The 22,138-nt window shown below is 42.8% G+C and overlaps 1 protein-coding gene and 1 long non-coding RNA gene across 9 annotated transcripts in view; one reads left to right on the top strand and one right to left on the bottom strand.

The window, feature by feature from the left end:
- Positions 1-2,936, bottom strand: part of foxp4 (forkhead box P4) — a 201,183-nt gene extending 198,247 nt beyond the window's left edge. For 7 of the 8 annotated variants that reach the window (XM_036983565.2, XM_090241238.1, XM_090241241.1 and 4 more), the window contains exon 1: positions 2,268-2,918. The gene's annotated coding sequence lies outside the window, so the exon portion shown is untranslated. Of the gene's footprint in view, positions 1-2,267 lie in introns of all 8 variants that reach the window. The other variant, XM_090241240.1, reaches the window with a different exon arrangement.
- LOC149982581 (uncharacterized) overlaps positions 1-22,138 on the top strand; it is a 338,493-nt gene that overhangs the window by 139,037 nt on the left and 177,318 nt on the right. The gene's annotated exons all lie outside the window — the stretch shown is intronic.

Raw genomic sequence — 22,138 nt, 5'->3', positions numbered from 1 at the left:
CGCACAGCCTCGGAGAGAAGGACAGGGGGACAGGAGCCACAAAACAACATGGAGAGAGAGAGGGAGCGGGAACACACTAAATTCATTAATTATGTCAAATGCCCCAGCGTCCATCAATCAAAAGAAAAACGGCAATGATCTGCCTTTTTATTTTTAATGACTTACAGACCAATGGCACCGCGCCGCAACCAATAGCAAATAATTGTCATTTCATTTCTCCATCATGCCGGACATCATTGCGTCTGACGTGCAGGAATGTCCCAGATGAAGGCTGATATTTAGGGAGCTCAGGGACGGTAATGTAGGGAGATATATGGGTGTGCTCAAATTTAATAAATCAACCGCAACAATATGGCGGTGGTGTCTGTGAAAACTTCTACATAACCTTGTGAGATGTTGAAAATAGCCTACTTGTTTGAGACAATGCAATTATTTAAAATGAATTATGAATTGATCAATTTAGTAGAAAGTAGATTAGGAAATTATTTAAAGGCTTTTATAGGACATTACAAAACAAACAAAAAACTTTCATAATGAGATATAGAATGAATATTCGAAGAAAAACAACTCTAAACGCCGGAATGCTCAAATGTGTTAAAATGGGTCTCCTCACAAAAGCGCGCATCCAGAGCATTTGGCTATTCTGTTGATGAGTCCTATTGCACCCGACAACTTTTCAACACTAGCATAACTTTTTAGAATTTGTATATTTTTAAATGTATAGTTATTCATATTCCCAATTGATTCCATATGCGTCAGTTACAAAATAGATATTTTCATTATTAAATCAATAAAGATAGTGAGGCCATGTGTCTATCCTTTATCTTAGAAGTTGTAGAATAATTGTATAAAACAAAACGAAGACGTTATCAGCTAAAACGGGATCTTCTCGGCTTTTCATGCCTTTTGCTTTTCTGATAGGTAAGTATATCCGATTCTGATTAATAGATTATGCATGGCTAATAACCAATAATAATCAACGACATAAATTGTTCCATGCGCTTCACACCAACTTTGATTTTGAAGCACAATTGCACGTATCACCAACAGTAGGCTAGGCCTATAGCCTATTGTTTGGTAAACTGAATCAATAATAACAATAGCCTACAATTACAGTAGATCTCTATTGTATTTGACACAATTGTGAATAAATTCAAATAAAAGGGACACTAGCCGTCCATAAAGACTGAGACCAAACCTTCCATACCACCCGGATTGAAGTCTGCAAAACACAAGCCCAAAATCAGCAGACAACATCCTTTAAAAAATATTTAAAAGTTTGACCGTAAAAACAAATTATTTAGGCATATTAGTGTTATTGTCTAAATTAATTATAAAATCATTTAAAGGCCTAATCATAGATTTTATGTGGTCCCTTAAAATGTATCTTTAATCCAAATTCAACCATCGCAAATCTAGTGAGACCTCGTTCGGTGTGTGGTGAACGGGTAATAAACGATCAAAAATAATTCAAACGATGACCGAATGGGTGTGTACATTTACACCCGTTATTGGAGACGCGATTAATCAAAGTATTTTACAAAGGACTCGTTTAGCGTTCGACGGTTGTGCACCTCCGTGCATTTGCTGCTTTCATTCAAATTCACTCCGAACATCTTTGTAGGCCAGCTTTGTCTGAAAACTTTTTGTTGTTTCATGTGCGAGCGTTTGTGAACCTGACACCTTCCATAAGCGGCGAGGCAGCATGCAGCCACTGCTCCTGCAGTCCACAACTATAACTATCATTTCACACCTACATTTTAAAATAAAAATCAAGTAGGCATATTCCCAAAGTATGTATACTAAAGTATATGGATTTCATATTAAAACTGCAATCTGCTATTTTGATAGCACGTGTTTATCTAGGGGAGAGGTCGCGAGAAACTCGCTCGTGGGTCCTTGCCATTTTCGACAAACTTTTTTCTATTGTACAAAATGAAGAACGACTTCAAAGTGCATGGCCTGAAAAGTAGCTGATTTAAAGTTTCATGTTTGGACTACCGTGTGTGCCAGCCTTGGTGAAACGCACATTAGGCAATAAATGCCTAGCCATTCGCTCAATATTGGGTAAGATTTTGTTATTATTGGTTTATAACACTTTTGCTGAAAACAATGATAGCCATAAACAAGTCCAATTTTTTGCAGTGTTCGAACTCAACAACACGCGCGCACACACTTTCACTCTTGGAAAAACACACGGACAGAGAGACAGAGGAGAAGAAAGGACAATTAAGAGGGATGGAGAATATGTAGATACGTGTATCAACCTGTTCTTGTTTTCTGAAGAAGTCAACTTTCACACCAGTGGCTGGACCATGTGGACAGCCCCGCTTCTGCTCGGCGCAACACCACACGGCGAGTCCCCTCACCGCTACAAAGACTCAAGGCAAAATAACAAAAAGAGAGAAATCTTGGAATCTAAGATTGGTATCGCAGGACCATTACTTTCAACGACAACCGTCTTCGTTAGTTACTCCGTGCTTCCTTCCTTTCTTGTCTTTTGTTGTGCGTTCTCTCTCTAGGAGTGGGCACTGTAGCTAGTGAAGTCAGAACAATACTAGTGCCACTAACTCACACACAGGCTGCATGCGCAGCCCTTGGGGAAGTTGATGGAGAGAAAGCACACAGCTTTTCGGGCTGTTCGTTGCCGGCTCTCCTCACTCTGATCTGATCCTGCTATCTCGCCGTTATTCAGATCTTAACCCCTCCACAAGTCCCAATGACGATAATCGACTCCGTTTTTGGCATCCCATCTGTCGCTCGCTCCTTCGCTAGCAAATCAGTGTTGAATTATTCGGGTTGTGTGTTGGTTGAGGATATGTTGGGGGATAGTTTGCTCTCTACCGTAATGCCTCTAAAACAGGTGCTCGTTCACATATTTCTGTGCCTTGCTAGTGGCAGAAAAAGGCGCTTCACATGGCCGGGTGGCAAGCGGCAATTGCACCGCGAGAAAATCCGCCTACCATGTTTAGAGCACTGGAGGCTCCCCAGAGGAGGAAGGGGAGGACCATCCTCCTCAGTGAATTTCATTAAAAATATATTTTTTTCAAACATTTAAAAAGTTAACATTTTTAGATAAAACTATACTAAATATATTCACGTCACCAAATCATTGATGTTTTGCATTGAAGGTCTACAGTAGCCTCAACAGCACTCTGTCGGGTAGCTCCATGTTGTAGCCGGAGGACAGCTAGTCACATTGACTTTAATACAAAACCTATGAGGCTCATGGTTCTCACCAACTTCAATAGACTTACACAGTAATTATGACAACTTCTGGAGGACTTCCTCCAACCTATCAGAACTGACATGTTGTCCTCACAATCAAAGGATCAGAGAATGAATCTAGTACTGAAAGCACAAGCTACAGCTAGCCAGCCTTGCACTGTGTAAAATGTGGTGTGTAGTTGACTCAAAGAGAAAGACAATAGTTAAACAGTTTTGAACAAATTAATTTCTTCCAAAATGAAGGAGAAGCAAGAAAGAGATAGAGAGAGATGTTGTAAAAGAAAAATCACTTTCAGTGAAAGATCAGCCAGATACAGGCAAGAGTGTGCAAAGCGGTATTGAATGTGTCACTGTCTGTCACCTCAAATTTTTGTCTCGACCTGTGGGCACCTATGTTGTAAACTTTCATTCATAGGCTAGGTTGTAGCAACCTCATGATGGGTATAGGGGAAATTAAAGTATCATGTAGTAGCCTAAACCTGTCATGGAAGACTGTCATTCATATTCCATTCACCAAGTTCAATTTAACAGCGACAGATTTATGCTGAAAATAGAAATAAGGCCATGCTCATGAAAAAAAAAAGAATTGTCCTCCCTCATCTTAAACGGCACCGACCGTCACTGGTGTAGAGAGACCAGCAGTCCTGGTTGTTTTCAGCTCAAATGTTTTCATTAAAACATTGTTTAATATGTTGACAAGATTAACTCAGCTCATTGGTCAAACATGCGTGGCAGCCGCTCAAGACTTCAGCAAATGTTATCTTTTAGTGCCTCAAGCTGCAAGCCAACCCTGCAGCTCATGGGAGCAAGCAACAGTGACCGCGCTGCTTGCAAAACTGCTTGCGTTTTGCCACGCTACTCTAATTGAAATCTATCATTGGGTTTTGACCGGAGGCAGCCAGTAGTGGTGTGTGGGTAACATCAGTGAGGAAGCCAAGCCAAGCCAGTAAAAAGACCATATAACAGAAGGCCATATTACAACCTATGTTGTGATAATTGCGTTGTTTGCTCTATAGCCCATTCATTCTTACGCAAATGTGATATACGATAAGGCAAAGACAAGTCACACAGTGGCGGAATAAATTCAACTGTACATCCGTTTGTTTCATCACAAAACTGGAGAGCAACATCTGTCTGGTAAAGTCTACAAAGCAAACATTGCATCTAACAAACAGTTATGACCTGCAGCATGGTCAAGCAAGTTCATGTTTTCAACAGTTTACTAAACAACTACTGATTGAGAACCACGGAGTTAGTGCAAGTCAGCACAAAGACAACAGGAGCACTGCCTCCACTATTCCAGCACCATTTCAACTTAAACATTTAAACATTGTGGACCCAAGGAAGAGTAGCTGCTGATTTCGCAAGAGCTAATGGGGATCCTAATAAAATACCAACACAAAATCAGCAAGGTTATACAGTGGGGCAAAAAAGTATTTAGTCAGCCATCAATTGTGCCAGTTCTCCCACTTAAAAAGATGAGAGAGGCCTATAATTTTCATCATAGGTACACTTCAACTGTGACAGACAAAATGAGAAAAAAAAATCCAGAAAATCACATTGTAGGATTTTTAATTAATTAATTTTCAAATTATGGTGATTAGATGGGATTATGCTGGTTCATTGTTTAGCTAGCTACCTACATGTCTAAACAAAAAACTTCACTTCGCCAGGTGACCCATGACCCATCTAGTTTACCTGGTGTATATTGGGATGATTACAGCCATCTATTGTATTTCATGTGTACATGTCTAGACAATAGTGACCCATCCACTTAGCTAGATGTGGTTGGGGGGTGGTTATAGCATTTCTTTCACACAACCTATCAATTTAGACAAGTGTGTCGGGCAAGCGTCATCTAATAATTATAAAATATTTATAAAATAAATATGGACACTTCCTGTTTTTGATATTGCTACTATGCAAGTTACCATTTCACTGTACAATTTACGCCTTCTGTATCCTGTGCTGTTTCCTTCTGTATCCTGTGCTGTTTCCTTCTGTATCCTGTGCTGTTTCCATCTGTATCCTGTTCTGTTTCCTTCTGTATCCTGTGCTGTTTCCTTCTGTATCCTGTGCTGTTTCCTTCTGTATCCTGTGCTGTTTCCTTCTGTATCCTGTGCTGTTTCCTTCTGTATCCTGTGCTGTTTCCTTCTGTATCCTGTACTGTTTCCTTCTGTATCCTGCGCATGTGACAAATAAACTTCGATTCTATTTGATATAGTGTGTGTTTACTAGAGATGTGAAGAACAACATGACCTGGACTGGATATAGGCCAAGGACTAGATAAACTGTATTTTTACTTGCCATTTTTCCTTATTGTAGGCTACTTCTTTAGCCACTACTTACTCTGTTTAGCACATGGCCTCACATGTAAATCCGTAAATGGATGGTTGGGGCTAAGGCTAAAGAGGGTGTGAATGATGCTGAATGGGTGCAGACAAAGAAGAGCTCTCCAGTTGGTGTACCAAAATATTCAAGGGCCATTTTCTCAAAAGTGGGGTGACAAGTTTATCAACTTTCAAAGCAGAATTACGTTCCCATTGTTCCTCAATTGCAATGTATGATATACAATTTTCTTGCTCTGACACCATTTCAAATTTTGGTACATAGGACCGACTCTATATGCTTAGTTTAGTACACTGAAAACAAAGTTAAAGATACCAAAAACAACTTAGTCCAATCAATGTTGCTAAATATCATGTGGCTGTCCATGGTACTCATTGGCCCAGCACCAATGTGTTGGATGAAACACCGTCCAGCTGGCGACCGATGTCAGATTGCAGGCGCCCGTCCCGCCACAAGGAGTCACTAGATCGCAATGGGATAAGGAGATCCCGGGCAGCCAAACCCTCCCCTAACCCGGACGATGCTGGGCCAATTGTGCGTCGCCTCATGGGTCTCACTGTCACGACCGACTGTGACACAGCCTGGGATCGAACCCGGGGCTGTAGTGACACCTCAAGCACTGCAATGCAATGCCTTAGACCCCTACACTTTTTGTTTTTGTTGTCATAGGCAAACTAGCTAAAATGCTTGCTAGCTTAACTTCCTCAAATGGACAACAATGAACTAGCTAAGTTAGCTAGCTATCTAGGCTACATATTGAACTTCAATCGTCTCAGGCCAGTTGCACAATATAAGCATTTATGGTTACAGTGCATTCGGAAAGTATTCAGACACTTTGACTTTTCCAACATTTTGTTATGTTACAGCCTTATTCTAAAAATCCTCATCAATCTTCACACAATACCCCATAATGACAAAGCAAAAACAGTCCCCCCCCCCCCCCCCCCCCCCCAATTGATCATCTTTGAGATGTTTCTACAACTTGATTGGTCCAATTGATTGGACATGATTTGGAAAGGCACACAGCTGTCTATATATGTATGGTCCCACTGTTGACAGTGCATGTCAGAGCAAAAACCAATCTATGAGGTCAAAGGAATTGTCCATAGAGTTCAGAAACAGGATTGTGTCGACGCACAGATCTGGGGAAGGGTACTAAAGTATGTCCGCAGCATTGAAGTTCCACAAGAACACAGTGGCCTCCATCATTCTTAAATGGAAGAAGTTTGGAACCACCAAGACTCTTCCTAGAGCTGGCTACCATACTGAGAAATCGGAAGAGAACGGTCTTGGTCATAGAGGTGACCAAGAACCTGATGGTTACTCTAACAGAGCTTCAGAGTTCCTCAGTGAAGATGGGAGAACCTTCCAGAAGGACAACCATCTCTGCAGCACTCCATCAGCCTTTATGGTAGAGTGGCCAGATGGATGCCACTTCTCACTAAAAGGCACATGACAGCCCGTTTGGAGTTTGCCAAAAGGCACCTAAAGGACCCTCAGACCATGAGAAACAAGATTATCTGGTCTGATGAAACCAAGATTGAAGTATTTGGCCTGAATGTCAAGAGTCACGTCTGGAGGAAACCTGGCACCATCCCTACTGTGAAGCATGGTGGTGGCAGCATCATGCTGTGGGGATGTTTTTCAATGGCATGGACTGGGAGACTGATCAGGATCGAGGGAACGATGAACGGAGCAAAGTACAACGAGGTCCTTGATGAAAACCTGCTCCAGAGTGCTCAGGACCGCAGACTGGTGCGAAGGTTCACCTTCCAACTGGACAACGATCAACGAAAAAAACAGCCACGACAACGCAGGTGTGGCTTTGGGACAAGTCTCTGAATGTTCTTGAGTGGCCCAGCCAGAGCCCGGATTTGAACTAGATCGAACATCTCTGAAGAGACATGACAATAGCTGTGTAGCGACGCTCCCCATCCAACCTTACAGAGCTTGAGAGGATCTGCAGAGAATAATGGGAGAAACTCCCCAAATACAGGTGTGCCAAGCTTGTAGCGTCACACCCAAGAGGACTCAAGGCTGTAATCACTGCCTACGGTCCTTCAATTAAGGGTCTGAATACTTATGTAAATGTGATATTTACAATTTCTGAAAACCTGTTTTTGCTTTGTCATTGTTGGGCATTGTGTGTAGATTGAAAAAAACAATTTGATCTATTTTAGAATAAAGCTGTAACATAACAAAATCTCTGTCATAATCATTTGCATGTACAGAGATACTACAGTGCCTTGCGAAAGTATTCGGCCCCCTTGAACTGTGCGACCTTTTGCCACATTTCAGGCTTCAAACATAAAGATATAAAACTATATTTTTTTGTGAAGAATCAACAACAAGTGGGACACAATCATGAAGTATAACGACATTTATTGGATATTTAAAACTTTTTTAACAAATCAAAAACTGAAAAATTGGCCGTGCAAAATTATTCAGCCCCTTTACTTTCAGTGCAGCAAACTCTCTCCAGAAGTTCAGTGAGGATCTCTGAATGATCCAATGTTGACCTAAATGACTAATGATGATAAATACAATCCACCTGTGTGTAATCAAGTCTCCGTATAAATGCACCTGCACTGTGATAGTCTCAGAGGTCCGTTAAAAGCGCAGAGAGCATCATGAAGAACAAGGAACACACCAGGCAGGTCCGAGATACTGTTGTGAAGAAGTTTAAAGCCGGATTTGGATACAAAAAGATTTCCCAAGCTTTAAACATCTCAAGGAGCACTGTGCAAGCGATAATATTGAAATGGAAGGAGTATCAGACCACTGCAAATCTACCAAGACCTGGCCGTCCCTCTAAACTTTCAGCTCATACAAGGAGAAGACTGATCAGAGATGCAGCCAAGAGGCCCATGATCACTCTGGATGAACTGCAGAGATCTACAGCTGAGGTGGGAGACTCTGTCCATAGGACAACAATCAGTCGTATATTGCACAAATCTGGCCTTTATGGAAGAGTGGCAAGAAGAAAGCCATTTCTTAAAGATATCCATAAAAAGTGTCGGTTAAAGTTTGCCACAAGCCACCTGGGAGACACACCAAACATGTGGAAGAAGGTGCTCTGGTCAGATGAAACCAAAATTAAACTTTTTGGCAACAATGCAAAATGTTATGTTTGGCGTAAAGGCAACACAGCTCATCATCCTGAACACACCATCCCCACTGTCAAACATGGCCTGCTTTTCTTCAGCAGGGACAGGGAAGATGGTTAAAATTGATGGGAAGATGGATGGAGCCAAATACAGGACCATTCTGGAAGAAAACCTGATGGAGTCTGCAAGACCTGAGACTGGGATGGAGATTTGTCTTCCAACAAGACAATGATCCAAAACATAAAGCAAAATCTACAATGGAATGGTTCAAAAATAAACATATCCAGGTGTTAGAATGGCCAAGTCAAAGTCCAGACCTGAATCCAATCGAGAATCTGTGGAAAGAACTGAAAACTGCTCTTCACAAATGCTCTCCATCCAACCTCACTGAGCTCGAGCTGTTTTGCAAGGAGGAATGGGAAAAAATGTCAGTCTCTCGATGTGCAAAACTGATAGAGACATACCCCAAGCGACTTACAGCTGTAATCGCAGCAAAAGGTGGCGCTACAAAGTATTAACTTAAGGGGGCTGAATAATTTTGCACGGCCAATTTTTCAGTTTTTGATTTGTTAAAAAAGTTTTAAATATCCAATAAATGTTGTTCCACTTCATGATTGTGTCCCACTTGTTGTTGATTCTTCACAAAAAAAATACAGTTTTATATCTTTATGTTTGAAGCCTGAAATGTGGCAAAAGGTCGCAAAGTTCAAGGGGGCCAAATACTTTCGCAAGGCACTGTAGCTACTGCAGGACATCAACACAAATAGACCAGAAACAGACACGTTTTTCTGACAATGACATTTTGCTTAGGATGTGGTTGGATTGGCATGATGTCAAATCTAAATTGGCGTCACTTGGGGTGGGGGGGTTGCTGCACCAGGCCAACCCACAGTTGAGGTCAGATCAACACTGGTTGGCTAATTATTTCATAATTTGTATATCAAGGGAGGCCAGATTCTTTCTGGCATCAATCAATCAAATGCTAATGCGGAAACATGTCATACTCTTTTGGTCCAGCCGGCATCAGATACATGGGCTACACATTTCGAGACAGAGGGGCGCTGTTCCCCTCACTCAGATGATTTCTCCAGTGAGATTCAGCCACTTGCGAATTTACGAAAAACAACGAAAACACAGAGAGAGATGGAAGATCAATTATTTTATCATTTATATTTTTTTATTGGTCAAATATTTCCCTTGGGACCATGAATACAAGCCACTGGAGGAAGTGCCTCCTCTTGACAACACGTCGCTTTAAATTGGCATAAAGTAGAGCAGAGCTGAACCTTTTCTACCGCACCGCGAGCAGGGTTCTCCCCACTCACCTTCCCACAATCCCCTACACATTTCTCTGCGTGCCCTTGCTGAAAATGAATGGTGGCGTAACTTCTCCTGCTGAATTCGTTGTTGGTGAAAACCCTATGTATAAGACCTTGGCCGCTTACCGTGGCCCATGTGTAAGCACCTTTTTTAGAAAACACAGCACATGAAGGCAGCCAGCGTGAGGTGTGTGTGTGTGTGTGTGTGTGTGTGTGTGTGTGTGTGTGTGTGTGTGTGTGTGTGTGTGTGTGTGTGTGTGTGTGTGTGTGTGTGTGTGTGTGTGTGAGCGCCTGGGCAAGGCACTGATCTTTTGACCTCTCTTTGCCTCGCCGCTGAGTTTGTCCATTGTGGAGCTAAGCAGCAACAGATGTTCCCCTACACAGTTATAAACCTTGGAAACCATTAACAACAACGCATTCTCAGACTAAAAAACAACAACAGCATTTTTTATGCTTCTAGATATGCTTTAAGGTAATCACGTATAGAGAAAGGGCTCAAACAGTGCCTGAGCACTTACCCTTTTGCCCTGAGCACCTACCCTTTTGGATTTTTTGTAATTTTATGAATTACTTTTACATTTTATTTTGAGTGTTTTAATTGCCCATTTTAATTTGAAATGTAACGAATTGCACATCAAACTAGAACATTTTAAAAGCTTTTGAATCTCAGAAAATGTCCTCTCCCCTGCCCTCCTGCCCCAAGAGCGCACTCCTCTGACTTGCATGCAGTGGCCACTGGCTGCGCGTGCTGGGGAGACTTGAATACTGTAGGAGGATACTGTAGAGTTGGATCTGTCATGTGTGTCTCTCACTGACGTGTGAGCCCAACAGATCAATGGATCACGAACATCAGACGGAACGTACTTACGTCCAACTGGACACTGGGTGGGAGTGGGATCCACACATAATGCCTGCATCAACCTCCCATACCTCCCTCCGGTGCCACCAGGCAAGAAGCCGGAAGTATGAGAGTGGGATCCGTGGACCGCTCCTCTGTGTCATACATCCGGGACAGTGTGTCTGCCTTAGCGTTCTGGGAACCTGGTCTGTAGGATAGAGTGAACACAAAACGGGTGAAAAACATGGCCCACTTAAGGGCGCTGTACTGCAGCGCCAGCTGTGCCATCAGACACTCTGGGTTCGTGCCCAGACTCTGTCGTAACCGGCCGCGACCGGGAAGTCCATGGGGCAACGCACAATTGGCCTAGCGTCGTCCGGGTTAGGGTGGGTTTGGCCGGTAGGGATATCCTTGTCTCATCGCGCACCAACGACTCCTGTGGCGAGCCGGGCGCAGTGCACGCTAACCAAGTTTGCTAGGTGCACGGTGTTTCCTCCGACACATTGGTGCGGCTGGCTTCCGGGTTGGATGCGCACTGTGTTAAGAAGCAGTGCGGCTTGGTTGGGTTGTGTATCGGAGGACGCATGACTTTCAACCTTCGTCTCTCCCGAGCCAGTACGGGAGTTGTAGCGATGAGACAAGATAGAAGCTACTAACAATTGGATACCATGAAATTGGGGAGAAAAAGGGGTAAAAAAAAAAAATAATAATAATTTTTAAAAACATGGCCCACCTTGCCTGGCGAGGATTCATTCCCCTTGCCGCCCGGATGTACTCCAGATTGCGGTGGCCAGTCCAAATGAGAAAAGGGTGCCAATACCTCCACCTATTCAGAGCCCCGACAACAGCCAACAGCTCCCGGTCACCCACATCATAGTTTCGCTCCGCCGGGCTGAGCTTCTTCGAAAAGAACGCACAGGGGAGGAGATTTGGTGGCATACCCGAGCGCTGAGAGAGCACAGCTCCTATCCCAGCCTCGGGTGCGTACAGCTCTACTATGAATGCTAAGGAGGGATCAGGATGAGCCAACACCGGTGCCGAGGTAAACAGAGCCTTCAGGTGACCAAAAGCCCAGTCCGCCCCAGCTGAACACTGCAGTCGCACCGGTTCCCCCTTCAGCAAAGAGGTAATGGGAGCCGCTACCTGACCAAAGCCCTGGATAAACCTCCGCTAGTAGTTGGAAAACCCTAAGAACCGCTGCACCTCCTTTACCGTGGTTGGAGTCGGCCAATTACGCAAGGCTGAAATGCAGTCATTCTCCATCTCCACCCCTGACTCGGACAGGCAAAGGAGACGGACTGTTGGAAGAACAGACATTTCTCAGCCTTAACGTACAGGTCATGCTATAACAGTCGACCAAGCACCTTGAGCACCAGAGACACATGCTCGGCGCGTGTAGCGGAGTATATTAGAATGTCATCTATATACACCACTACACCATGACGAGGTACTCATAGTGCCCAGAGGTGGTACTAAATGCCGTCTTCCACTCATCCCCCCTCCCGGATACGCACCAGGTTGTAAGCACTGATGAGATCCAATTTGGTGAAGAAGCGCGCCCCATGCAATGACTCGGTCACACTGGCTCTGAGAGGCAGCGGGTAACTATACTTCACCGTGATCTGATTTAAACCTCTATAGTCAATGCACGGGCATAAATCCTTCTTCTTCACAAAAAAGAAACTCGAGGAGGCAGGTGAAGTGGAAGGCCAAATGTATCCCTGTCCCAGAGATTCGGTGACATATGTTTCCATAGCTGCCGTCTCCTCCTGTGACAGAGGATACACTTGACTCCAGGGAAGGGCTGCGTCTACCAGGAGATCTATCACACAATGCCCCCGTCGAGGGGGTGGTAGTTGAGTCGCCTTCCTTTTCACTCTAGGCAAGAGCCAAATCTGCATATTCAGGGGGGATGTGCATGGTGGAGACCGGGTTTGGACTCTCCACTGTAGTTGCACCTATGGAAACACCTATACACCTTCCTGAACACTGACGTGACCATCCCTTGAGATCCTTCTGTTGCCACGAAATAGTGGGGTCATGATAGGCCAACCAGGGAAGTCCCAACACCACAGGAAACGCAGGAGAATCGATCAGGAAGAGACTAATTCTCTCCTCATGACCCGCCTGCGTTATCATACATAGTGGAGCTGTGACCTCCCTAATCAGGCCCAACCCTAAAGGACAACTATCTAAGGAATGTACAGGGAAGGGCACATCAACAGGAACAATAGGGATTCATAAGCTAAGAGCAAATAAAATCCACAGCTGCGCCTGAATCTACTAGCGCCTTATGCTGGGAATGCGGGAAAAACTCAAGAAATTCTATAAATATACACATGTGCGCAACAGGAAGCTCTGGGTGCGTTGGGTGCCTACTCACCTGGGATGATCCACCAGTGCCCTGCCTGCTGCCTCGACTTCCTGGGAACCTCTCCAGCACCGGCCAGCAGTGGGTCCTCTGCGGCCACAGATAGTGCAGCAAACGGCCCACCCTTCAGGTCATCCTTAGAGCAGCACCTCCGAGCTCCATATGTGTAGGATCGGAGGTGCTGGGGGATGGAATGGACGGACCCTGATCCAGACGTCCGCGAGTGGCCAACAGGTTATCTAGCCGGATAGATAAATCCTCCAGCTGGTCGAGGGTAAGGGTGGTGTCCCTGCAGGCCAGCTCCCGACGAACGTCCTCATGTAGACTACACCGGTAATGGTCGATCATGACCCTCTCATTCCATCCCGCGCTAGCAGCCAGGGTCCTAAAGTCCAGTGCGAATTCCTGTGCGATCCTAATCCCCTGTATGAGATGGAACAAGCGTTCCCCCTCTGCTCTCCCCTCAGGTGGATGATCGAAGACTGCCCGGAAGCTGCAGGTGAAATCCTGTGGACCAACGCTGCGTCTATACTTCCCCATTCAGCGTTGGCCCACTCAAGCGCTTTCCCCGACAGACAGGAGATGAGGGTGGACACGCTCTCGTATCCCGAGGGAGCCGTGTGGACGATCGCCAGGTAGAGCTCCAACTGGAGCAGGAACCCCTGGCACCCGGCAGCCGTCCCATCATATGTGCTCTGGAGCGAGAGCCGAATCCCACTGGGTCCAGGTGACGGAGGCGTGGACAGCGGTGTGGGTTGTGGTGTTGGTTGGAGTGAAGTTGATGGGGTTGTGGGAAAACCCCCTCTCTTCCATCGTTCCATGGTGAGCAGCACGCGATCCATGGCTGTGCCAAGATGTTGGAGCATCGTCGCGTGCTGCTGGACGCGTTCCTCTACTGGTAACGGAGGACTGGGTGCACCTGCTGACTCCATATTTTTGTTGCGTGATTCTGTCACGTGTCAGTGTGCAGAGGTGAGGACGGAGTCAGGCAAACTGAGTAAAACTTTACTCGAAAAATAAACAACCATAAACACACCATAACACAGAAGACAAAAAATACAAAAATATTATAAGGTAATGGGAACCAGGTGTGTACAATCAAGACAAAACAAATGGAAAAAGAAACTAGATTGGTGGCAGCTAGAAAGCCGGTGACGACGACCGCCGAACGCCGCCCAAACAAGGAGAGGCACCAACTTCGGCGGAAGTCGTGACAAAGGCTTACACACTGTGTTTCTGTTTGTGTGTTTGTTTATTTGGTTGTGTGTTTGTTTGGTTGTGTGTTTGTTTGTTTACACTACCAGGGCACAGATGTGACAAACACTGACACACAGGTCTAAAATTATCTTCACGACTCATCTCAGGTGATGTGTGTGTGTGTGCATGCGTTTGAGAGCTGAGGGAACACCAGTGTGATTTACCGGTGTGATTAATTTACTTGTTTACTGTATATCTGTTTACTGTTTTGAATCTCTCACTCACTTCTCTCTCACTCTCTCTCTCTCCCCTCCCTCCCCTCTCTCTTTCTTTCTTTCTCAGGCAGAGCAGAGAAATGCAGAAGGAGTCATGTGTCCCTGATACAGACTGTTTGTGTTTGTTTGTTATGTTAACTGACTGGCTGTTTGGTTCTGGGGTACATCAAGTACTTGGACACAGTCATAGGAGTAAACAGATTGGGCAGATACAGAATTGTCCAGGTTTTTACAAGGTCAAAAACAATAGCATACTGTTGTTGAGCAGAACTAGTGATATCTGTCAGACATGGTTGGTTGCCATAGAACAATATCATCACTGAATAAATTGCATTTATATAGCTCATATGTCCAACTCAATGCACTGTATGTATGGGGGTATCTCAGCCCTTATATCATATGACTCTGTTCCTCACACACATCTGGCACCACCTGTAGCACCCAGCCCATTAGAACTGAGGAAGAGATCATGTGTAGAAGTGTGGGATGAGGTCAGGATGAGGATAGGGATGAATTTGTGTGTGTGTGCGTGTGTGTGTGTGTGTGTGTGTGTGTGTGTGTGTGTTTCAGTACACTCTTGTAGCCTCCCTGTCAGAGTGCTATGGCATTAAAGGGACCTGATTTAAAACACATCTCTCTCTTTTTATGAATGAAATTATGAAAAACACTGTTGGGCACTTTCCCTTTCCTATTCCCATTTAGTATCATTCTCTGTGTTAATCAGGGTGTTAATTATCAAAGTAGACAGGTAATTCAATTAAAGCATAATTGGCTACATGCGTTGGCTGTAGTACAACATTTTCCCTCATAATTAAAGAGAATTATGGGAGCATTCACCCAGACTGTCAGAGCTGAAAACACCATGCTCCCTCCTTGACACCCTCACACTGCCTTTGGAAAGGAAGGGGAGAGAGAGTTAAGGAGAAGGTGAGTGGATTAACTACTTAAATCTGTCCGCGTGTGTGTCGGTATGTGTGTAATCTTACGTGTGTGTGTGTGTGTGTGTGAGAGAGGTTGTTGGAGTTTGTGTGTATGAGAGAAAGAGGTTGTTTATGTGTATTTGTGTGTGTGTGTGTGTTGGAGAGAGCAGGATATTTGTGAGTGTGATAACTGCATGAAAAAATGGCATCTTTATACAGCCATCTGGGAGTGATGTAGTAAAATAACACAATAAAATATAAGTTACTGCTGCTGATGTTTACAAACAATCCCCAAGCTTCCCTGAGAATCAAACCCAGACTGGAACACATACACACAGCAGGGAGACACCCACACACACACACACACACACAGAGCGAGGGAAAGGGAGTGAAAGACAGAGAACACGCCATTCACATAAACACAAATACACAAACATGTGCAAACACAGACACAGTCCCTGTGGTTTTTACAGTGTCATCAACAACAGCAGACTTTGAGTTGAACTAGTGATATCAAACATGGCTGGTTGTAATAGAACAATATCATCATACTGTGTGTAGTGCAGACAGTGGCTGGGCCTCCACTATAACTTAGATTAGCTAGTGTGATTGGTGGATGGATCACAAGGAGAATCCCAGCCTGTTTTCATTAACCACTCATAAACATGTTTACTGGTACAGCTGCTCCCCATTACACCGTACAGAAACCTGGACTCAGGGGTAGACGTAACATAGTAAACGAAAATTCGGGACCCTCAAATTAGTATAATGTTACCTTTGGTATGGTAAGTATTAATATGTGGATGTCCATCATCCATTTTGTATGACATGTTACGAATTACAATTCATATGATATGTTACTTATTACAATTTGTTGTGGCCAACTTTAGCTAGGTGGCTAGGTTAATCTAGGGTTCATTTTAGGGTTAGGAGTTAGGTTAAAGGGTTAGGGGAAGGGTTAGCTAGATAGATTATTGTATTAGTCACATGCACAGGGTCGCAGATGTACAGTAAAATTCTTAAACACCAAGCTCCAACAGTGCAGGTCAAAGAGAAGTGAATGAAACAATGTGTACATATTTTTAGATTCGATTAGTTTATTGGTCACATGCACAGGGTCGCAGATGTAATCCACAGACATGCGTCAACGACACACAGATGCTCAAACACATGCAGACACACAAACACATGCACACACTTACGCGCACACACACACAGAGGCTGTGGCATTTGCGAGTTGTGTTCATCATTTTCCTCCTGAGAAAGATCTCTCAGGATCACTCATATTAGTATGAACATCAGTGCTAATCTGACATTTAACGTCATCATATTACAAACTCACTCACTCCACCTTCTGACGTCACACACCTCTCTCTATCTCTCTTTGGGGGGGGGGGTGTTCAACTCATTGTGTACACACACAGACACACACACACACACACACACAGAGACACACTGCCCTCCCTCAATCTGATCTTGTATCAAAGCAAACAAATGACATGCTGTCTTTCCCCCTCCCTCACTCTTTTTGGATCTGTCGTTCTGTAGACTGACACGCGGTGTCTCGCCAGCTGACATTATCAATCGTTGCGTGGCGCTGCAGTGTTCCGGCGGGGCGGTGGTTTCCACAGGGGAGACTACATTACAACAGGCCTCTTTGTTTTGTTTAACCCTCCAGAGGAAGAACTCTGACTAGGCCTGGAGCTGAGCTGACTGGGCCTGGCTGGAGGAATAGCATAGAGGGAGAGGGAAAGAAGCTGAGGGATGATGAGGTGAATATTGTGGTGAAGGTGAGGGTATAAACCCCAGGTTTTCTGTGGCTCTCACACACTCACACACTCACCCACACCGTCATCCACAGAGATGCGTCAACGACGCACGGCCACACACAATTTTTTTTCCATCTTTACGAGAAAAAAAATGCTAAATAACCTTGCAGAAAATAAAGTTCTCTTCACGGAATTACAGTTTTCGATCATTTCATTTGCTAATAAAAAAAGCAACAATGTTGTCTGTCCAGATCTCTGTGTTACACTGTCCTGCATCCTTCACCTCTGTCAGTGTTTAATAGAAATCTATATCTCTATTATGGAGACGATCTCTCCGTTGTGTGTGTAGAATCAATATATGTCATGAAATTAAAAACATTTTATTTTCTCTCTGTTTTCTGAACTGTGTTGTAGGTGTGTGTTTGTTGGTTTTGAATGGATCAACAACTGCCTTTGACTAGGGTCCCTGCTCGGAACCTATTCAACTCTCCTCCTATGGATTCTTAGTGATTTCAAGGCAAACTACTCTCATATGAAAGTTGAAACACACACACACACACACCTTCACTTTTTCCCTATTGTCCAAGACTCTTCACCAAAACAACCTTGTAATTTATTGAGGGTATGTGTATTGTTGAGTAGACACGCACACACACACACATATTAATAAATGTTTCCTTATTTAAAAAGTATGGCAGATCTTAGGATAGTATCATTTATTCAAACCATGTTAAATATGACTACAGTGAGTTAACTATTATTTTGGAATAATGTAAAATTCTATTTTTGTTTGTTAATCAAAATACAATAATTAATATCAAACCCCGAAATAACTAAAAACATTAATATTGGTTAAAAAATCATTATCTTAATCATTTCAAAAAGCACTGCAGATGAAAAAGAAACACAGAAATAAGGTTACAATATCAAACAACAATTTCTGTCTTAGAATAATTGGCATTCTAATTTAAGTAAATAAATAAAACAATATTCCCATAACTGGAACAAGAAAAACAAACCAATATCAAACAGGCTAAGAAATCACAGGAACAATGCAGGTAGAAATAATACTCACATTTTTGCTACCCTTCCCCAGATCTATGCTTTGACACAATCCTGTCTCGGTGCTCTATGGGAAATTCCTTCGACCTCATGGCTTGGTTTTTGCTCTGATGTGCACTGTCACCTGTGGGACCTTATATAGACAGCTGTGTGCCTTGATCAAGGATGATCAATGGAAACAGGATGTACCTGAGCTCAATTTCGAGTCTCATAGCAGGGTTTGAATACTTATGTAAATAAGGTATTTAAGTTTTTTATTTGTAATAAATTTTCAAAAACATTACAACCTTTTTTCACTTTGTCATTATGGGCTATTGTGTGGATTGATGAGAAAATGTTTAATTTAATCAATTTTATAATAAGGCTGTAACGAAACAAAATGTGGAAAAAGGAAGGAATGTAACTGTTTATATACAATGGAAATGTATATATATATACATACATATATACATTTCCATTGTATATAAACAGTGTATATAAATATCCATTATATATAAACAGTGTATATATAAATATCCATTATATATAAACAGTGTATATATAAATATCCATTATATATAAATTGTGTGTATATATATATATATATATATATATATATATATATATATATATATATATTTAAAAATCCCCTATATATATATACACTGTTTATATATAATGGATATTTATATATACACTGTTTATATATATATATAAAAAAATATATACACTGTTTATATATAATTGAATATGTATATATATATATATATATATATATACACACAATTTATATATAATGGATATTTATATATACACTGTTTATATATAATGGATATTTATATATACACTGTTTATATATAATGGATATTTATATACACTGTTTATATACAATGGAAATGTATATATGTATGTATATATATATACATTTCCATTGTATATAAACAGTGTATATAAATTTCCATTATATATAAACAGTGTATATACATATATATATTATATATAAACAGTGTATATATAAATATCCATTATATATAAACAGTGTATATATACATTTCCATTATATATAAACAGTGTATATATAAATATCCATTATATATAAATTGTGTATATATGTATATATTTTTTTTTTGAGCAGTGTATATATATATATAAATATATACACTGCTCAAAAAAATAAAGGGAACACTAAAATAACACATCCTAGATATGAATGAATGAAATATTCTTATTAAATACTTTTTTCTTTACATAGTTGAATGTGCTGACAACAAAATCACACAAAAATTATCAATGGAAATCAAATTTATCAACCCATGGAGGTCTGGATTTGGAGTCACACTCCAAATTAAAGTGGAAAACCACACTACAGGCTGATCCAACTTTGATGTAATGTCCTGATAACAAGTAAAAATGAGGCTCAGTAGCGTGTGTGGCCTCCACGTGCCTGTATGACCTCCCTACAATGCCTGGGCATGCTCCTGGTGAGGTGGCGGATGGTCTCCTGAGGGATCTCCTCCCAGACCTGGACTAAAGCATCCGCCAACTCCTGGACAGTCTGTGGTGCAACAGAACGTTCTCCACGGCGTCTCCAGACTCTGTCACATCTGTCACATGTGCTCAGTGTGAACCTGCTTTCATCTGTGAAGAGCACAGGGCGCCAGTGGCGAATTTGCCAATCTTGGTGTTCTCTGGCAAATGCCAAACGTCCTGCACGGTGTTGGGCTGTAAGCACTACCCCCACCTGTGGACGTCGGGCCCTCATACCACCCTCATGGAGTCTTTGCAGGGCTCTGGCAGTGCTCCTCCTGCTCCTCCTTGCACAAAGGCGGAGGTAGCGGTCTTGCTGCTGGGTTGTTGCCCTTCTACGGCCTCCTCCACGTCTCCTGATGTACTGGCCTGTCTCCTGGTAGCGCCTCCATGCTCTGAACACTACGCTGACAGACACAGCAAACCTTCTTGCCACAGCTTGCATTGATGTGCCATCCTGGATGAGCTGCACTACCTGAGCCACTTGTGTGAGTTGTAGACTCCGTCTCATGCTACCACTAGAGTGAAAGCACCGCCAGCATTCAAAAGTGACCAAAACATCAGCCAGGAAGCATAGGAACTGAGAAGTGGTCTGTGGTCACCACCTGCAGAACCACTCCTTTATTGGGGGTGTCTTGCTAATTGCCTATAATTTCCACCTGTTGTCTTTTCCATTTGCACAACAGCATGTGAAATGTATTGTCAATCAGTGTTACTTCCTAAGTGGACAGTTTGATTTCACAGAAGTGTGATTGACTTGGTGTTACATTGTGTTGTTTAAGTGTTCCCTTTATTTTTTTGAGCAGTGTATATATATATACACTGTTTATATATAATATATATATTTCTATATATAAATACACTGTTTATATATAATGGATATATTTATATACACTGTTTATATATAATGGCAAAAACATACTGTACACTCAAGCGGCTCATTTGGCTGGTGCGTGGTGCTTCCAACACCAGGGTTGTGGGTTTGAGCCCTACGTGGCCCACATTCCCTGAATATAAATCTTAACTGTAATTCACTTTAGATGAAAACATCAGCTAAAGGACCATTAAATGTAATATTAAACACACACAGGCTCCCTATCTCACTGCAGGGATAATGTGCTGACTGTGCAAAAGTAGTTAAGGATACATTGGGGCGATGTCCCTCTAAAGTTACACTATCTCTGTCAGGACTAATCAGATGGCCAGGGCTTATACACACCATATAGTATTTTGTTCCCAGTACTGATGAGAGGAGAAGCACACACTCATGAATACACACACCCCAAACCCTCCTCTCCTTGCAATGATGAGAGCAATACTTTTTGTTTTCTTTGAAAGATTTCTCCCCAGCAGCAAGGCCAGATGAAGATTGATTCCTGCAGATTCTATTGTTAATCCTGGTTAGAATTTAAATAGAAGAGAAATGATTGCCTTTCTCTCTCCTCCTCCTCCTCTCTTTCTCTCCATCTCTCTCAGCGGGCTCAGAAAGCCTGACCTCCGCGTCTTCTTCCCGTCCTTCAGATTGGTTTTAAATACTGGGCAGATTAAAGCACAGCCATGAAAGCTCACATTAGCCATATATTTAAAAATCCCCTATTCTGATAATCCATGTATTTGTCAGAATCAAACACAGGGGAATAGAAAAGGACAAATGATATAATGAGGAAGCAGAGCGAGACGTATTGTGGAAAGGAATTGTGTGGAGAGAGATACATTTAGCTGAATATGGCACGGCTAGAAGGAAGTCCTTGAAGATGCTTACTGAAATGCTAACCACCGACCACGTGACCGTTTGACGGGACAAAAAGAGAACGGGTGATTTAACGACCTCTGATGCCATTTGCTGTTGCTCACCAGACAGGCCCATGATGAGGGAATGGTAGTTACAACAGCGTAGAATTGAGTGTGTGTGCGTGTATGTTGTTCACACACCAGACAGACAGACCTATGATGATGAGAGACTGGTGGTGTGTGTGTGTGTGTGTGTGTGTGTGTGTGTGTGTGTGTGTCAGATGCTGGGATGGGTTTAGCGTTTCTCTTCACTTACCCGTCACCCCGGTATCCTGGGGACATTTTCCCACAAGAACTAGAAAACATTTATTCTCTGCCTTTCCCCCCTATTCCCCTTCTACATCTCCCCTTTACTTCACCTCTTTTCTCTTTCTGTGTGTTTTGGTAGTGAGTGTTGTGGTGTAAT

Source organism: Oncorhynchus mykiss, chromosome 7 (assembly GCF_057628025.1).
Source record: "Oncorhynchus mykiss isolate SJ-2025 chromosome 7, ASM5762802v1, whole genome shotgun sequence".
NCBI lineage: Eukaryota > Metazoa > Chordata > Actinopteri > Salmoniformes > Salmonidae > Oncorhynchus > Oncorhynchus mykiss.
The sequence above is the reverse complement of the archived record's forward strand: the minus strand, read 5'-3'. Positions and strand labels throughout refer to the sequence as shown.